Here is a 13508-nt window from a genome sequence, read left to right as displayed (position 1 = left end):
CAGAGCTACTATACTTTTGTCGAAAGGTGTCTATTACTCCAGGTAGTTTCTGATCATCTGAAATTATGTAATTTTAAGTATAAATTCCTCAGATTTTGTTTGATGAACCTGACATATTTGAATAATACAAAGACCCTTTAAAAAACATATAATGTTCCACATTTGGGATTTGTTTAATGCTTCCTCATTATTAGATTAGAGTTAGACACCCATAGTCAGAATACTAGGTATAGTATTGACCTAGTGCACAATGTTCATTTTATCCTCACTGCTGATGTGAACTCTGATAAGCTAGTAAGGGGTTGTCCACTTTCTCAACTCTCTAATCTATTATTTTGTCCTTGCAAGTTATAAGCAATCCACAGAAAGACATTTACAATAATGAAAGTATCTTGCTTCTTATAAAAATTTCCCTCCCAGACTTAGCATTCATTGATTATTTTTGCTTGAACTGATCTTTACTATGGTGGTGGCAAAATAATTTTCCAAATCCAGGACTCTAAGAACATTTACCAATCAGCATTCTGCTAAAAGCTAAACCACCTCTTCTCATTTATTACCAGCATGGCAGTATGGACTCATAGATTCCTATTTTTAGCAAAGTTTATAATTCATTACTGTCCCTCTGGTGTCCACATTATATCCCAGGTCTGGCCAGTGGAAACACCTTCAAGTTGGCTCCTGTATCCTTTTGACATACATTGTTTTTGTTGGGCTGGGGATGTACTTTCTTACTTTCTGGCATAAGAAGGTATTCTACGCCTATCCTGCATCTTCCCTAGCTCTATAATAAGCTCTAGAATAAGCCATTTCTCTGAAGATCTCTGGTTCTTTTTGGTGAGAAATGGTGTTAGACACCAAAATCTTTGTGCAGGATATGCTCATTATTACCAGGGTGCCTCTGCTTATAGGTCCTGTCAGTGGACAGAGCTAGGAAATAAGTTTATGCATATCACATGTTACATACACAAACACAATCATGTATATATATTCACATACATGCACATACATGTGAACATATATATTCAAATATTTTTTAAATTCTAATCCATCTCACAGAGTTCTTCACTGCCTTCCTCCATTTCATATTTGTATCTTTCTCCCTCCTCACTGAGAACCCGGACTCCCAACATCAGTACCCATTTGCTCAATCCTATAACACTTCTAGAGTAGTTTGGAGTTTCACAACCATAATTACAGCAAAAAACAAACCTAATAAAAAAGGAGTCCAAGATTTGTTTGTAGTTCTTCCCATCTCATCTCTCATGAGGATCTGCACTCAAATCCTATGTTCTTAAGTTACTTCGTTTTCCCCCCACCACCTTCAATGTGATTCAAAGTAGGAATTTAACTAATATTTAATCTATATAATATCCACCAGGTAACAAGCTTTTTATAACATAAACAAAAGGTAACTTAGAAAAATTGCAATTAAGGAAAACATACATTGAGAAAAATTACATAAGCAAAAGGTTCTAATGTAAAGAATAATGTTAAAACAAATGTGAAAATTAAATTCCAAAGAACCAAATTATAACACAAAGGTGATATACATTTCTATTTAGTAAATTAAGAAGTAAAAATATGGAATTTGACTCCAGTGAGATCATAAGTAGGTGTTTTAAAGCCACATACTCCTTTTCTTCTACTAGTTACTTCTAGGCACTTTGATTATGATGTTGGTTTTTGGTAAGAGGCCTGGGAAAGATTTTCTGCTGAATGCAGGAAGGATGAAATACCAGAGGAAACAAGAGTTACTAATACCCAAGAGATAACCAGGCAAAGGAACTGAGAAGAGTTCAGTCACCGCTCCTCCTTGCCTCTCCTAGGCACACTGGAAGTAAAACATAATCAAGAATGTTAAGAGTACTAACCATTCAAAGACCGAAAGCCAACGAAACACTTGTCTTAAAATATGTTTGGGTGATGAGAATATTTTCAAATAAGAAAGCAGTTATTATGGGTCATTTGCTAAATAATAAAAATAGCTAGGTTATACATTAAAAAATACAGTAAGCTATACGCCAAATAGCTTAGTCATTAAGCATACTCTGGAATAACATTGATTACATTAGTGTTTTATCTCTACTTTCTTTAAAATAATTTTTAAATAAAATATAAATAAAAGAATTAAGCATTTCATTTTGAGAAAGAGGCAGAGGGTAGAAAACAGAAAAACGCTGCTCAGCAAAGTAATAAGACTTTTCCCCCTATACTTAATCCTTCCTTATATAAGAACAGTTTTTCAACATTCAGAAAAATATTTTACCACCACAATTTCCTTCTCAAAAAGAATAACACTAATTCAAATAAGCATGAGAAAACGAATTCCCCCCCGCCCCCCGCCGAGATCTTGCTGTATTGCACAGGCTGGACTCTAACTCCCAGGGCTCAAGCAATCCTCCTGCCTCACCTTCCAAACCCAGCTCATTCTATTTTTTTTTTTTTTTAATGAATTTAAGCAAAACACACACACACACACACACACACACACACACACACACACACAAGCCAGCAGAGTAAAAAGACTTTTCCAATAGGAAGTAAAGGAGAACCATGTAGTCAATTCTACATATTCCATTGTGCTTGCTAGGAAGCTAGCATTTCTCAATTTTAAATGTGCAGACCCTAGCTGGTTAACAAACTGTAACCTTCTGGCCAGGCATGGTGGCTCACACCTGTAATCCCAGCACTTTGGGAAGCCGAGGCAGGTGGATCACTTGAGGTCAGGAGTTTGAGACCAGTCTGGCCAACATGGTGAAACCCTATCTCTATTAAATTACAAAAAATTAGCCCAGCATGGTGGCAGGCACCTGTAATCCCAGCTACTCCAGAGGCTGAAGCAGGAGAATTGCTTGAACCCGGGAGGTGGAGGTTACAGTGAGCCGAGATCGCACCACTGCACTCCAGCCTGGGCAACACAGTTAAGACTACGTCTCAAAACAAACAAACAACAACAAAAATACCTAAGCCTCCCAATACAAGTGGGAAGCCAGATCCCCTTAAAGAAGGCACTGCAATACTACTATAACCATGCACAGTACTGTAAATCCACAGTTGGCAAACTATAGTCTATAGGCCACATCTGGCCTCACACCTGTTTTTGTAAATAAAGTTTCACTGTGACACAGTCATGCTCACTCATACACATATTGTCTAGGTTTGATTTAGCACCACAATGGTAGAGTTGAGTAGTTGAGATATACAGGCAACAAACCCTAAAATATTTACTATCTGGCCTTTCATGGAAAAAATGTGCTGACCCTTGCTGTAAATCTTCCAACTGTTTTTCAAAGGATGAGCAACACTTGCTAAAGCGATTGTTCTGGTAATCCCCTAGGGGTAATCCCCTAGCGGTGGTGTCTGTTTAAAGTAAGTGTCTGGTAATCCCCTAGTGGTCCGGGTGTTCTCTCTTTCAAAAGAAAAATTCTAATCCAAAAATTCTAATCCAAAAGAAAGGACACCCGGACCACTAGGGGATTACCAGACACTTAACTTTAAACAGACACGAATTGCCAGGGACCCAAAATGCCACTGCAGTCCGTAAGTTAATCTGGTAATAAATGGATTACTGGCTCAAGTTTAAATCTAAGTGGGACGGTATGTCCACAAATACAACCTGCGGTAATTTTCCAGTTACTAGATGTATAACTGGAAGAGAAATACTTGGAAACTGAATTTCCACACTGGCTGTCTGCCCCTTGGAATAAGGGTCATTACGCTAGGAAAGGCCAAATAAAAGCCCCTTCAACCAGCCCTCCCTACCAGGAAAATAAACCAAAAGCAATAATATATCTCCAAGGGAAATGCAAAAATTAGTACCACCATCAAAGATTTAGAATAATTTTTGATTATCATAAATTTAATCATGTTGTTAAACCAAGTGCAGCTGCCATTTCAGATGTGCAGTCTTTAACGAAACAAATCAGCATAGCCTCTAAAATCTTATATACAACAAGGTGACAAATACTTTTTTCTCTGTACCAATCTGTGGTGCTATTGGAAGACATCTGCCCTTGCCTAGCATGACCAATAGTATATCTTGCAGCCATAGCATACTGCTTTTCTGCTCTCTGCCACAGTATAATCTACAGGGACAGTGGTCTTTTTAAAAAATAGTAAATATATATTTAGTACTTATTATGTAACATGCAGTAGTTTAAAGGACTTACAAGTATTATGTCATTCAAGTCCCACACGAGGTAGGCACTATTATCCACATAATGAAGTTACAGAAACACAAGCAACACAGAGATAACTTGAGTAAAGAGTGGCAGAGCTGGAATTGAAATCCAGTTGGCATAATATCCAGAGTCTCTTTGCTTAAGAGGATCCACTACAGTCATCTAAATGAAAGGTATTTTCTTTTTCCTTTTTTTTTTTTTAAGAAAGGGTCTCACTCTGTCACTCAGGCTGGAGTGCAGTGGCACTACCACGGCTCACTGTAGCCCCAACCTCCCCAGGCTCAGGTGTTCCTCCCACCTTAGCCTCTGAGTAGCATGTGCCATCATGGCCAGCTTTTTTTTTTTCTTGTTAGAGACAGGTTTCACCAGGTTGCCGAGGCTGGTCTCGAACTCCTGTACTCAAGCAATATGCCCACCTCAGACATCTCAAAGTGCTGGGACTACAGGAGTAAGGCACTGTGCCTGGTGGAAGAGTTATTTTGCTTGCATATTTATCCATGTGTCAGTTGAAAAATATTTGGGCTGTTTTCACCCTTTGGCTATTATGAATAATGCTGATAAGATTCACATGCAAGTTTCATGTGGGTATATGTTTTCATTTCTCTTCGGTATATACTTGAGAGTGGAATTGCTGAGTCATATGGTAAGTCTATCTTAAACATTTTGAGGAACTATGTAACTGTTTGTCACAGTGGCTGCACCAACTTACAATCTCAACATCCATGTGTAAGGATTCCAATTTCTCACTATCACTTGTTATTATCTGTCTTTTTAATTTTTTTCAGAGACAGTGGTCACTCTGACACTACACAGAGCAAATCACTGATCAACAATGCTGATGATTTTGTACTTATTGAGAGTGATAAGGAGGAAGTATAAAGTTCTTTAGACATCTTACTAAGACACATGTAAGACAGAAGACATAAAACCCACAAAATTTGAGAGCCTATTGCCTAAGTAAGATTTCTAGGGGTCCAATGGTTGGAAGCCTATCAGGATAGCTTCTCCAAGGTGTCAGAGACAAGTTACTATACTTACACTATCAGTGGATACTAAAAAGGACGTTACAAAGGTTAACAATCACTGGATTTTGAGGCAGTACTCCAACTCATTGACCAAGGAACCTATTAGACTAACATTTTTAAGTTGAAATCAGAACAACAGATGACTCTGCAATAAGTTCAGGCTGTAGTGTAAGTTGCTCTGCCACTTGGGCCTTATAACCCAGTATATCAATTGTCTGGAGCCTCTGAATCCTTCCTCCAAGATCTTGTGGCAAGAATGACAGCTGGGCAGCAACTGGCTTCTTATGAACCCTATAAGGCCTCCTCCAATCTTCTAAATTTTAATAATCTACCCTCATTTCTTTGTTACCCCAGTTCTCTGCATGGTATATGCTTCCTGCAGTGCTTGCTTCCTCTGCAAGATTTTTTCATCTCTTCAGTTCTTTTGTAACAGACAATTCTTCAAACTAAATTCATTCTGTTAAAATATTTGCTGTGTTTCTGTTTTTAACTAAATCCACACTGGTATGTCTATTAACATCACCCAACTATGTGTGAATGCAAAATCAAACAACAAATGTAGATGCTAGGTCTGAGTTCAACCTCAAAGCTCTAGGAAATCTTGTATCTCAACAGACTAGGACAATTTCTAAAAGATAACTATTAGAAATTTTTAGAATACTATTAACAACTTTCCTGGAAACACATACAGGAAGACACATGTATACAACTATATTTTATAAAAGACTTTTACAGTGAAAAAGACATTGAATATTTCCAGTTTCTCACTATTATAATGATGCTTCAATAAAATTATTATACACATACTTTTACATATTCTTATTTGTTTGTATATACATTCCATCACTAAATATTTCTGGAGTGCCTACTATAAACAAGTCACCACGCTATGTACTAAGAATACAACTATGTAGAAGACAAACAAGGTATCTCCTTTCACAAAATTGGAGCATATTTTCTCAGGATATATACTACCTTATTGCCCACTGAAAGAGTTGTACCAACTTCTGTTCCTACCAAACAGTTTAGGAGGGTATCTATTTGCTCACATTCTAACCAAAAGGGACAATGTTAATATTTCCAATGTAATAGGTAAAAAATTACATTTTGGGCCAGGCACGGTGGCTCAAATCCTACGCCTGTAATCCCAGCACTTTGGGAGGCTTACATGGGTGGGTCATGAGGTCAGGAGATCGATACCATCCTGGCTAACACGGTGACACCCTGTTTCTACTAAAAATACAAAAAAATTAGCCAGGCGTGGTGGCGCCTGTAGTCCCAGGTACTCAGGAGGCTGAGGCAGGAGAATGGCGTGAAGCCAGGAGGCAGAGCTTGCAGTGAGCTGAGATCGCGCCACTGCACTCCAGCCTGGGAGACAAAGTGAGGTTCTGTCACAAAAAAAAAAAAAAAAAAAAATTACATTTCATTCTTGTTTTAGAATGTATATTTTTTATTAGAAGGACAAAAAATCTTTACATTTTCACAGCAAAGTGAGGCTTCTTCATTCAGGGCACTTTTTTTCCACTTGATAATACAGAGTATGTTTTTAATTCATGACTTAACCATTCATTCTGCTGAGGTTCAGTTAATAACTATAACCATTTTTTAAAGGAAACATTTATTTGAGTTTTATGCTGAATTTACACGCATCATTTATTTAATCCTCACAGAACCTCATAAAGCAGTATCATTTTTTCATTTTAGCCCATTAGCTTGTAAATTCTATAAAGGCAGACTTATATTTACTTTGTTTACCCCTGCAATTAAATATTGAGTGTAAATAAATCTTCAGCACAACAAATCTACAAAATAAACATTATTCCTGTGGACATTTTACAGATGAGGTAGGTTAAGTAACAAGATCACACAACAAATAAGTAGTGGAAATTGGATTTAGTTCTGGGCAAACTTGGCCAGTAACCTATGTTCTTAACCACTATATACTATTTATACCAGTATATATACTATCAAGGTTATTTTAAGAGACTTATTACAAAAACGTCTATAATGAAAAGTTACTGACTTTGCTGTGCTCTTGCTCTCCAGGTGTTTTAACAGTTATGATAAATTACACAAATAAGCTAAAGATATATGCATTTTAAAAGGGAAAATTAACAGAGATTGGAATGAAATAGGAAATGATTCACACAGAAAGTTGGACTTAGTGCAGTAAGTAACAGATAGTATTGCAGAAGCAGCAAGAAGGGAAGACGCACTTTTAAATTTGTTTTGATTAAAACAATAAAAATAATGGCAAACATTTCAACATTTACCAAGTACCGGGTTCTGTTCTAAACATTTTACATACATTAGCTTATTTAATCCTTACAAAGTCTTATGAGACCAACTCTTATTTTATTGATGAAGAACTTGACACACAGAAAAAAGTAATGTGCTCAATCACACAGACAGTAAGGAGATAACCTAGGCAGTCCAGCTTTAAAATCTGTACTCTAAAATACTATTCCATATAAATAATAAGTTTATACCAATCACTATATATCCCTGACACTGTATTCAAGAGTTTGCAATTTCCAGAGTACAGACTACTTTTGTAATTCTAGCTTTTGACAATGACCATGGTTTTAGGTCACAAGTTAGTTAATATAAAGCCATCATATTTTTAAAACAACAAATAGCTCTCAGATGAAAATCTATATTGTCTATAAAACTCAACACAATATAAATTGCTAAGATATACAAAAGTTATATTTGGCCATGATAAATCAATGTTAATATATCTCAAATATTCAGAAATGATAATAGGAAATGAAAAGAGCAAAGTACAGATTTTAATTGCCATCAACAGGGCACTCAACACATAGAACAGATTTTTCTATTTGTATTAAATTTTAATCTAACAGAAATCTATACTATTAGCACCTCATTAAAGTCAAACTCAATAACATACCTAGAATGCCTAAGTCTTCATTTCTTAGAAAATTACTGCAGTCATTTTCAAAGACTACTATTTATATTATACTTTCAAGATATTCTATTCCATTTTAGGCTTTGTGGAAATATTTGGAAGTACAATCAAAGAAATGAGTTTCTCTCATGGTGTTTCAATAGCTTAGTCCCACTTCACTAGTGCATGCTTAATGATTCAGAAACATAGCTACTCCCCTTTCAAACTATTATAGGCATATTTCTTACAATATTCTCTAAAATACTGAGTTAATGCTAAGCATTAGATATAAACTCATTCATTCAGTGAAGACTACTATAATGCACAACATTCTTTACATTTAGAAAAAGCATATTACTCTGGCTAACTAAATATGTTTTATGTAATAGTTACCATGTTATATTTCATATTAAATATTCTATTTTTGAAAACTGACTACCATTACACAAATAATGTACATACACTGATGTAAGTTGCACATTCCTAACTGAAAATCACCTTAGAGTAACATTTGGATGAGTTTTAAAGATGCGCTAGACTCAAAAGTAATTCCATTTTTTAGGGAGAAGACATATAAATAGGTAAAATTTTAAAAGAACAAAATATATTTAAAACGTACAGAAATACAAACTACCATCAGAGAATACTATAAACACCTCTATGCAAATAAACTAGAAAATCTAGAAGAAATGGATAATTTCCTGGACACTTACACTCTCCCAAGACTAAACCAGGAAGAAGCTGAATCTCTGAATAGACCAATAGCAGGCTCTGAAATTGAGGCAATAATTAATAGCCTACCAACCAAAAAAAGTCCAGGACCAGATGGATTCACAGCTGAATTCTACCAGAGGTACAAGGAGGAGCTGGTACCATTCCTTCTGAAACTATTCCAATCAATAGAAAAAGAGGGACTCCTCCCTAACTCATTTTATGAGGCCAACATCATCCTGATACCAAAGCCTGGCAGAGACACAACAAAAAAAGAGAATTTTAGACCAATATCCCTGATGAACATCGATGCAAAAATCCTCAATAAAATACTGGCAAACCGGATTCAGCAGCACATCAAAAAGCTTATCCACCATGATCAAGTGGGCTTCATCCCTGGGATGCAAGGCTGGTTCAACATATGCAAATCAATAAATGTCATCCAGCATATAAACAGAATCAAAGACAAAAACCACATGATTATCTCAATAGATGCAGAAAAGGCCTTTGACAAAATTCAACAGCCCTTCATGCTATAAACTCTCAATAAATTCGGTATTGATGGAACGTATCTCAAAATAATAAGAGCTATTTATGACAAACCCACAGCCAATATCATACTGAATGGGCAAAAACTGGAAAAATTCCCTTTGAAAACTGGCACAAGACAGGGATGCCCTCTCTCACCACTCCTATTCAACATAGTGTTGGAAGTTCTGGCTAGGGCAATCAGGCAAGAGAAAGAAATCAAGGGTATTCAGTTAGGAAAAGAAGAAGTCAAATTGTCCCTGTTTGCAGATGACATGATTGTATATTTAGAAAACCCCATCGTCTCAGCTCAAAATCTCCTTAAGCTGATAAGCAACTTCAGCAAAGTCTCAGGATATGAAATTAATGTGCAAAAATCACAAGCATTCTTATACACCAGTAACAGACAAACAGAGAGCCAAATCAGGAATGAACTTCCATTCACAATTGCTTCAAAGAGAATAAAATACCTAGGAATCCAACTTACAAGGGATATAAAGGACCTCTTCAAGGAGAACTACAAACAACTGCTCAGTGAAATAAAAGAGGACATAAACAAATGGAAGAACATTCCATGCTCATGGATAGGAAGAATCAATATCATGAAAATGGCCATACTGCCCAAGGTAATTTATAGATTCAATGCCATCCCCATCAAGCTACCAATGAGTTTCTTCACAGAATTGGAAAAAACTACTTTACAGTTCATATGGAACCAAAAAAGAGCCCGCATCTCCAAGACAATCCTAAGTCAAAAGAACAAAGCTGGAGGCATCACGCTACCTGACTTCAAACTATACTACAAGGCTACAGTAACCAAAACAGCATGGTACTGGTACCAAAACAGACATATAGACCAATGGAACAGAACAGAGTCCTCAGAAATAATAACACACATCTACAGCCATCTGATCTTTGACAAACCTGAGAAAAACAAGAAAAGGGGAAAGGATTCCCTATTTAATAAATGGTGCTGGGAAAATTGGCTAGCCATAAGTAGAAAGCTGAAACTGGATCCTTTCCTTACTCCTTATACGAAAATTAATTCAAGATGGATTAAGACTTAAATGTTAGACCTAATACCATAAAAACCCTAGAAGAAAACCTAGGTAATACCATTCAGGACACAGGCATGGGCAAGGACTTCATGTCTAAAACAGCAAAAGAAACGGCAACAAAAGCCAAAATTGACAAATGGGATCTCATTAAACTAAAGAGCTTCGGCACAGCAAAAGAAACTACCATCAGAGTGAACGGCAACCTACAGAATGGGAGAAAATTTTTGCAATCTACTCATCTGACAAAGGGCTAATATCCAGAACCTACAAAGAACTCAAACAAATTTACAAAAACAAACAACCCCATCAAAAAGTGGGCAAAGGATATGAACAGACATTTCTCAAAAGAGGACATTCATACAGCCAACAGACACATGAAAAAATGCTCATCATCACTGGCCATCAGAGAAATGCAAATCAAAACCACAATGACATACCATCTCACACCAGTTAGAATGGCCATCATTAAAAAGTCAGGAAACAACAGGTGCTGGAGAGGATGTGGAGAAATAGGAACACTTTTACACTGTTGGTGGGATTGTAAACTAGTTCAACCATTATGGAAAACAGTATGGCGATTCCTCAAGGATCTAGAACTAGATGTACCATATGACCCAGCCATCCCATTACTGGGTATATACCCAAAGGATTATAAATTATGCTGCTATAAAAACACATGCACACGTATGTTCATTGCGGCACTATTCACAATAGCAAAGACTTGGAATCAACCCAAATGTCCATCAGTGACAGACTGGATTAAGAAAATACACCATGGAATACTCTGCAGCCATAAAAAAGGATGAGTTTGTGTCCTTTGTAGGGACATGGATGCAGCTGGAAACCATCATTCTCAGCAAACTATCGCAAGAACAGAAAACCAAACACCGCATGTTCTCACTCATAGGTGGGAACTGAACAATGAGATCACTTGGACTCGGGAAGGGGAACATCACACACCGGGGCCTATCACGGGGAGGGGGGAGGGGGGAAGGATTGCACTGGGAGTTATACCTGATGTAAATGACGAGTTGATGGGTGCAGCACACCAACATGGCACAAGTATACATATGTAACAAACCTGCATGTTATGCACATGTACCCTAGAACTTAAAGTATAATAAAAAACAAATAAATAAATAAATAATAAATAAAAACATACTATGAAAAAAAGCAAAACTAGGACGACAGACTACGTTTAATTACAATAGGAAATTACAAGAAAAAGTAACATTTTTTACTACTAGAGAAATGAGTATTCTATGTTTAGCCTCATGAAGCCTTTAAGTGCCACTAAGAATTATGACTGTAAAAGGCAAAAGTAAGCAATTTTTTAAAAACCCAACGAAACAATCCAAGAGTCTATATTCTTTAACCAAATATAAATATAGCATTAAGAAAAATAGAAGATTTAGTAATGAAGCAGTTTAACAAATTTTACTTCATCTTTGAAGTCTTGTTTTTCAAAGAACTGTATTCACTTGTGTCAAAAAAACAAAACAAAATAAAACAAGTATAGCCCCACTAGAATTAGTTTCTTAGCTTCCATTTTTCTAATAGCGAGATGGTCTTCTATAAGGCACTTCCAGAAGAACATATCAAGCCTACACCCAACTTGCACGATTAGTGATGAACAATCCCACATTTGACTGGCAACTGAGAAAATCTGTACACTGGGCTAATCTTGAGTTCAACATATCAATATTTATTCAATGTTTAGATAAGAGAAAGATATTTTTGAAATTATCCTGAAAGTCATTCACGTGCGTGTATTCCACCTATTCCTATAGTCTCAAATTTATCTATCCTCAGATTATAATCAGACTCTATATAGAGTTCAATATATTCTTGGGGGTTCCAGATAATTGTTGTAACAATTTTTTGCCATTAAGTCCCAATCGTAAATTAAGCCACAAACATTTAGGGATAGTGTGTGTGTGTTTTTCTTTTCTTTTCTTTTCTTTTTTTTTTTTTTTTTTTGAGACAAAGTCTTGCTCCCAAGTAGCTGGAACCACAAGCATGCACCACCATACCAGGCTAATTTTTGTTTGTCTTACAAACAGGGTCTCCTTTTGTTGCCCAGGCTGGTCTCAAATTCCTGGCCTCAAGTGATCCTCCCACCTTGGCCTCCCAAAGTGCTGGAACTACAGGCATGAGCCACCACACCCAGCCTAAAATAAAATATTAAATACCCTACTGTTTGAAAACGAATATCCACATGCTTTATTAAACCCACCTTTTCACTTAAGATTCACCACAATGCAGAGTTTCCTCTCTTTGATAATGCATAGTTTCTTAAGATATTTTAATCTTTTGGAGTCTGGACTCCATATATCCCCTGTTCCATCAGCTAGCAAAAATGCTATCTGTGCTTTACCTTTGATAAGTAAAAATTTCACAGGATACACTGGTAAGCTGTAATTTCTTTTGCTAGTATTATCCTATTTAATTTCTCTTTCTGATTTCCTTGAATAAGGATTTCTTATTTTGTTGTAATGTATTTACTTAGACAAGATACTTAAAAATTTATAGAACAAAAGTGAAATAAAAACAAGGCTTTGGAAAAATGTTCAAAATATTCATGCTAAAGCATCTTGTATACTAAGATAGCAACCAAAAAAGTCATAAAAGGAAGATTAACCAATAAATTAAAAAATTAACACTTAATAAACATTATGAAAAACCTTAATGAAAATCAACAGTTAAGCCCTTACCCTACAAGAGTATAGAAAATATTTGCTCTGCAAATGCAAACATGAAGTAATTTCCTTCAAAGTAAAAAAGACTTATTTTGATATGCTTAATTATAATACCAATGATCATCTTATATCTAGATCTATAATTCATATAACAGAATTATTTTTTAGTAAAATCTCAAAATTTAGTAAAATTTTCACTTTGCAATTTAACAAAGTTCTTTTGGCGGGGGGTGGGGCGGTGAGGGGGAATGAGGTCTCACTCTGTCACCCAGGCTGGAGTGCAGCAGGGTGCAATCTCAGCTCACTACAACCTCTGCCTACCAGGCTCAAACAATCCTCCCACCTCAGCCTCCCAAGTAGCTGGGATCATAGGCATGTGCCACCAAGCCCAGCTA

The 13508-nt window shown here is 36.3% G+C and overlaps 1 protein-coding gene across 4 annotated transcripts in view; it reads right to left on the bottom strand.

Annotated features, from left to right (window-relative positions):
• Positions 1-13508, bottom strand: part of LOC105496354 (RNA guanylyltransferase and 5'-phosphatase) — a 334421-nt gene that overhangs the window by 134300 nt on the left and 186613 nt on the right. The gene's annotated exons all lie outside the window — the stretch shown is intronic.

This window comes from Macaca nemestrina, chromosome 5 (assembly GCF_043159975.1).
Source record: "Macaca nemestrina isolate mMacNem1 chromosome 5, mMacNem.hap1, whole genome shotgun sequence".
NCBI classification, from domain to species: Eukaryota; Metazoa; Chordata; class Mammalia; order Primates; family Cercopithecidae; genus Macaca; species Macaca nemestrina.
The sequence above is the reverse complement of the archived record's forward strand: the minus strand, read 5'-3'. Positions and strand labels throughout refer to the sequence as shown.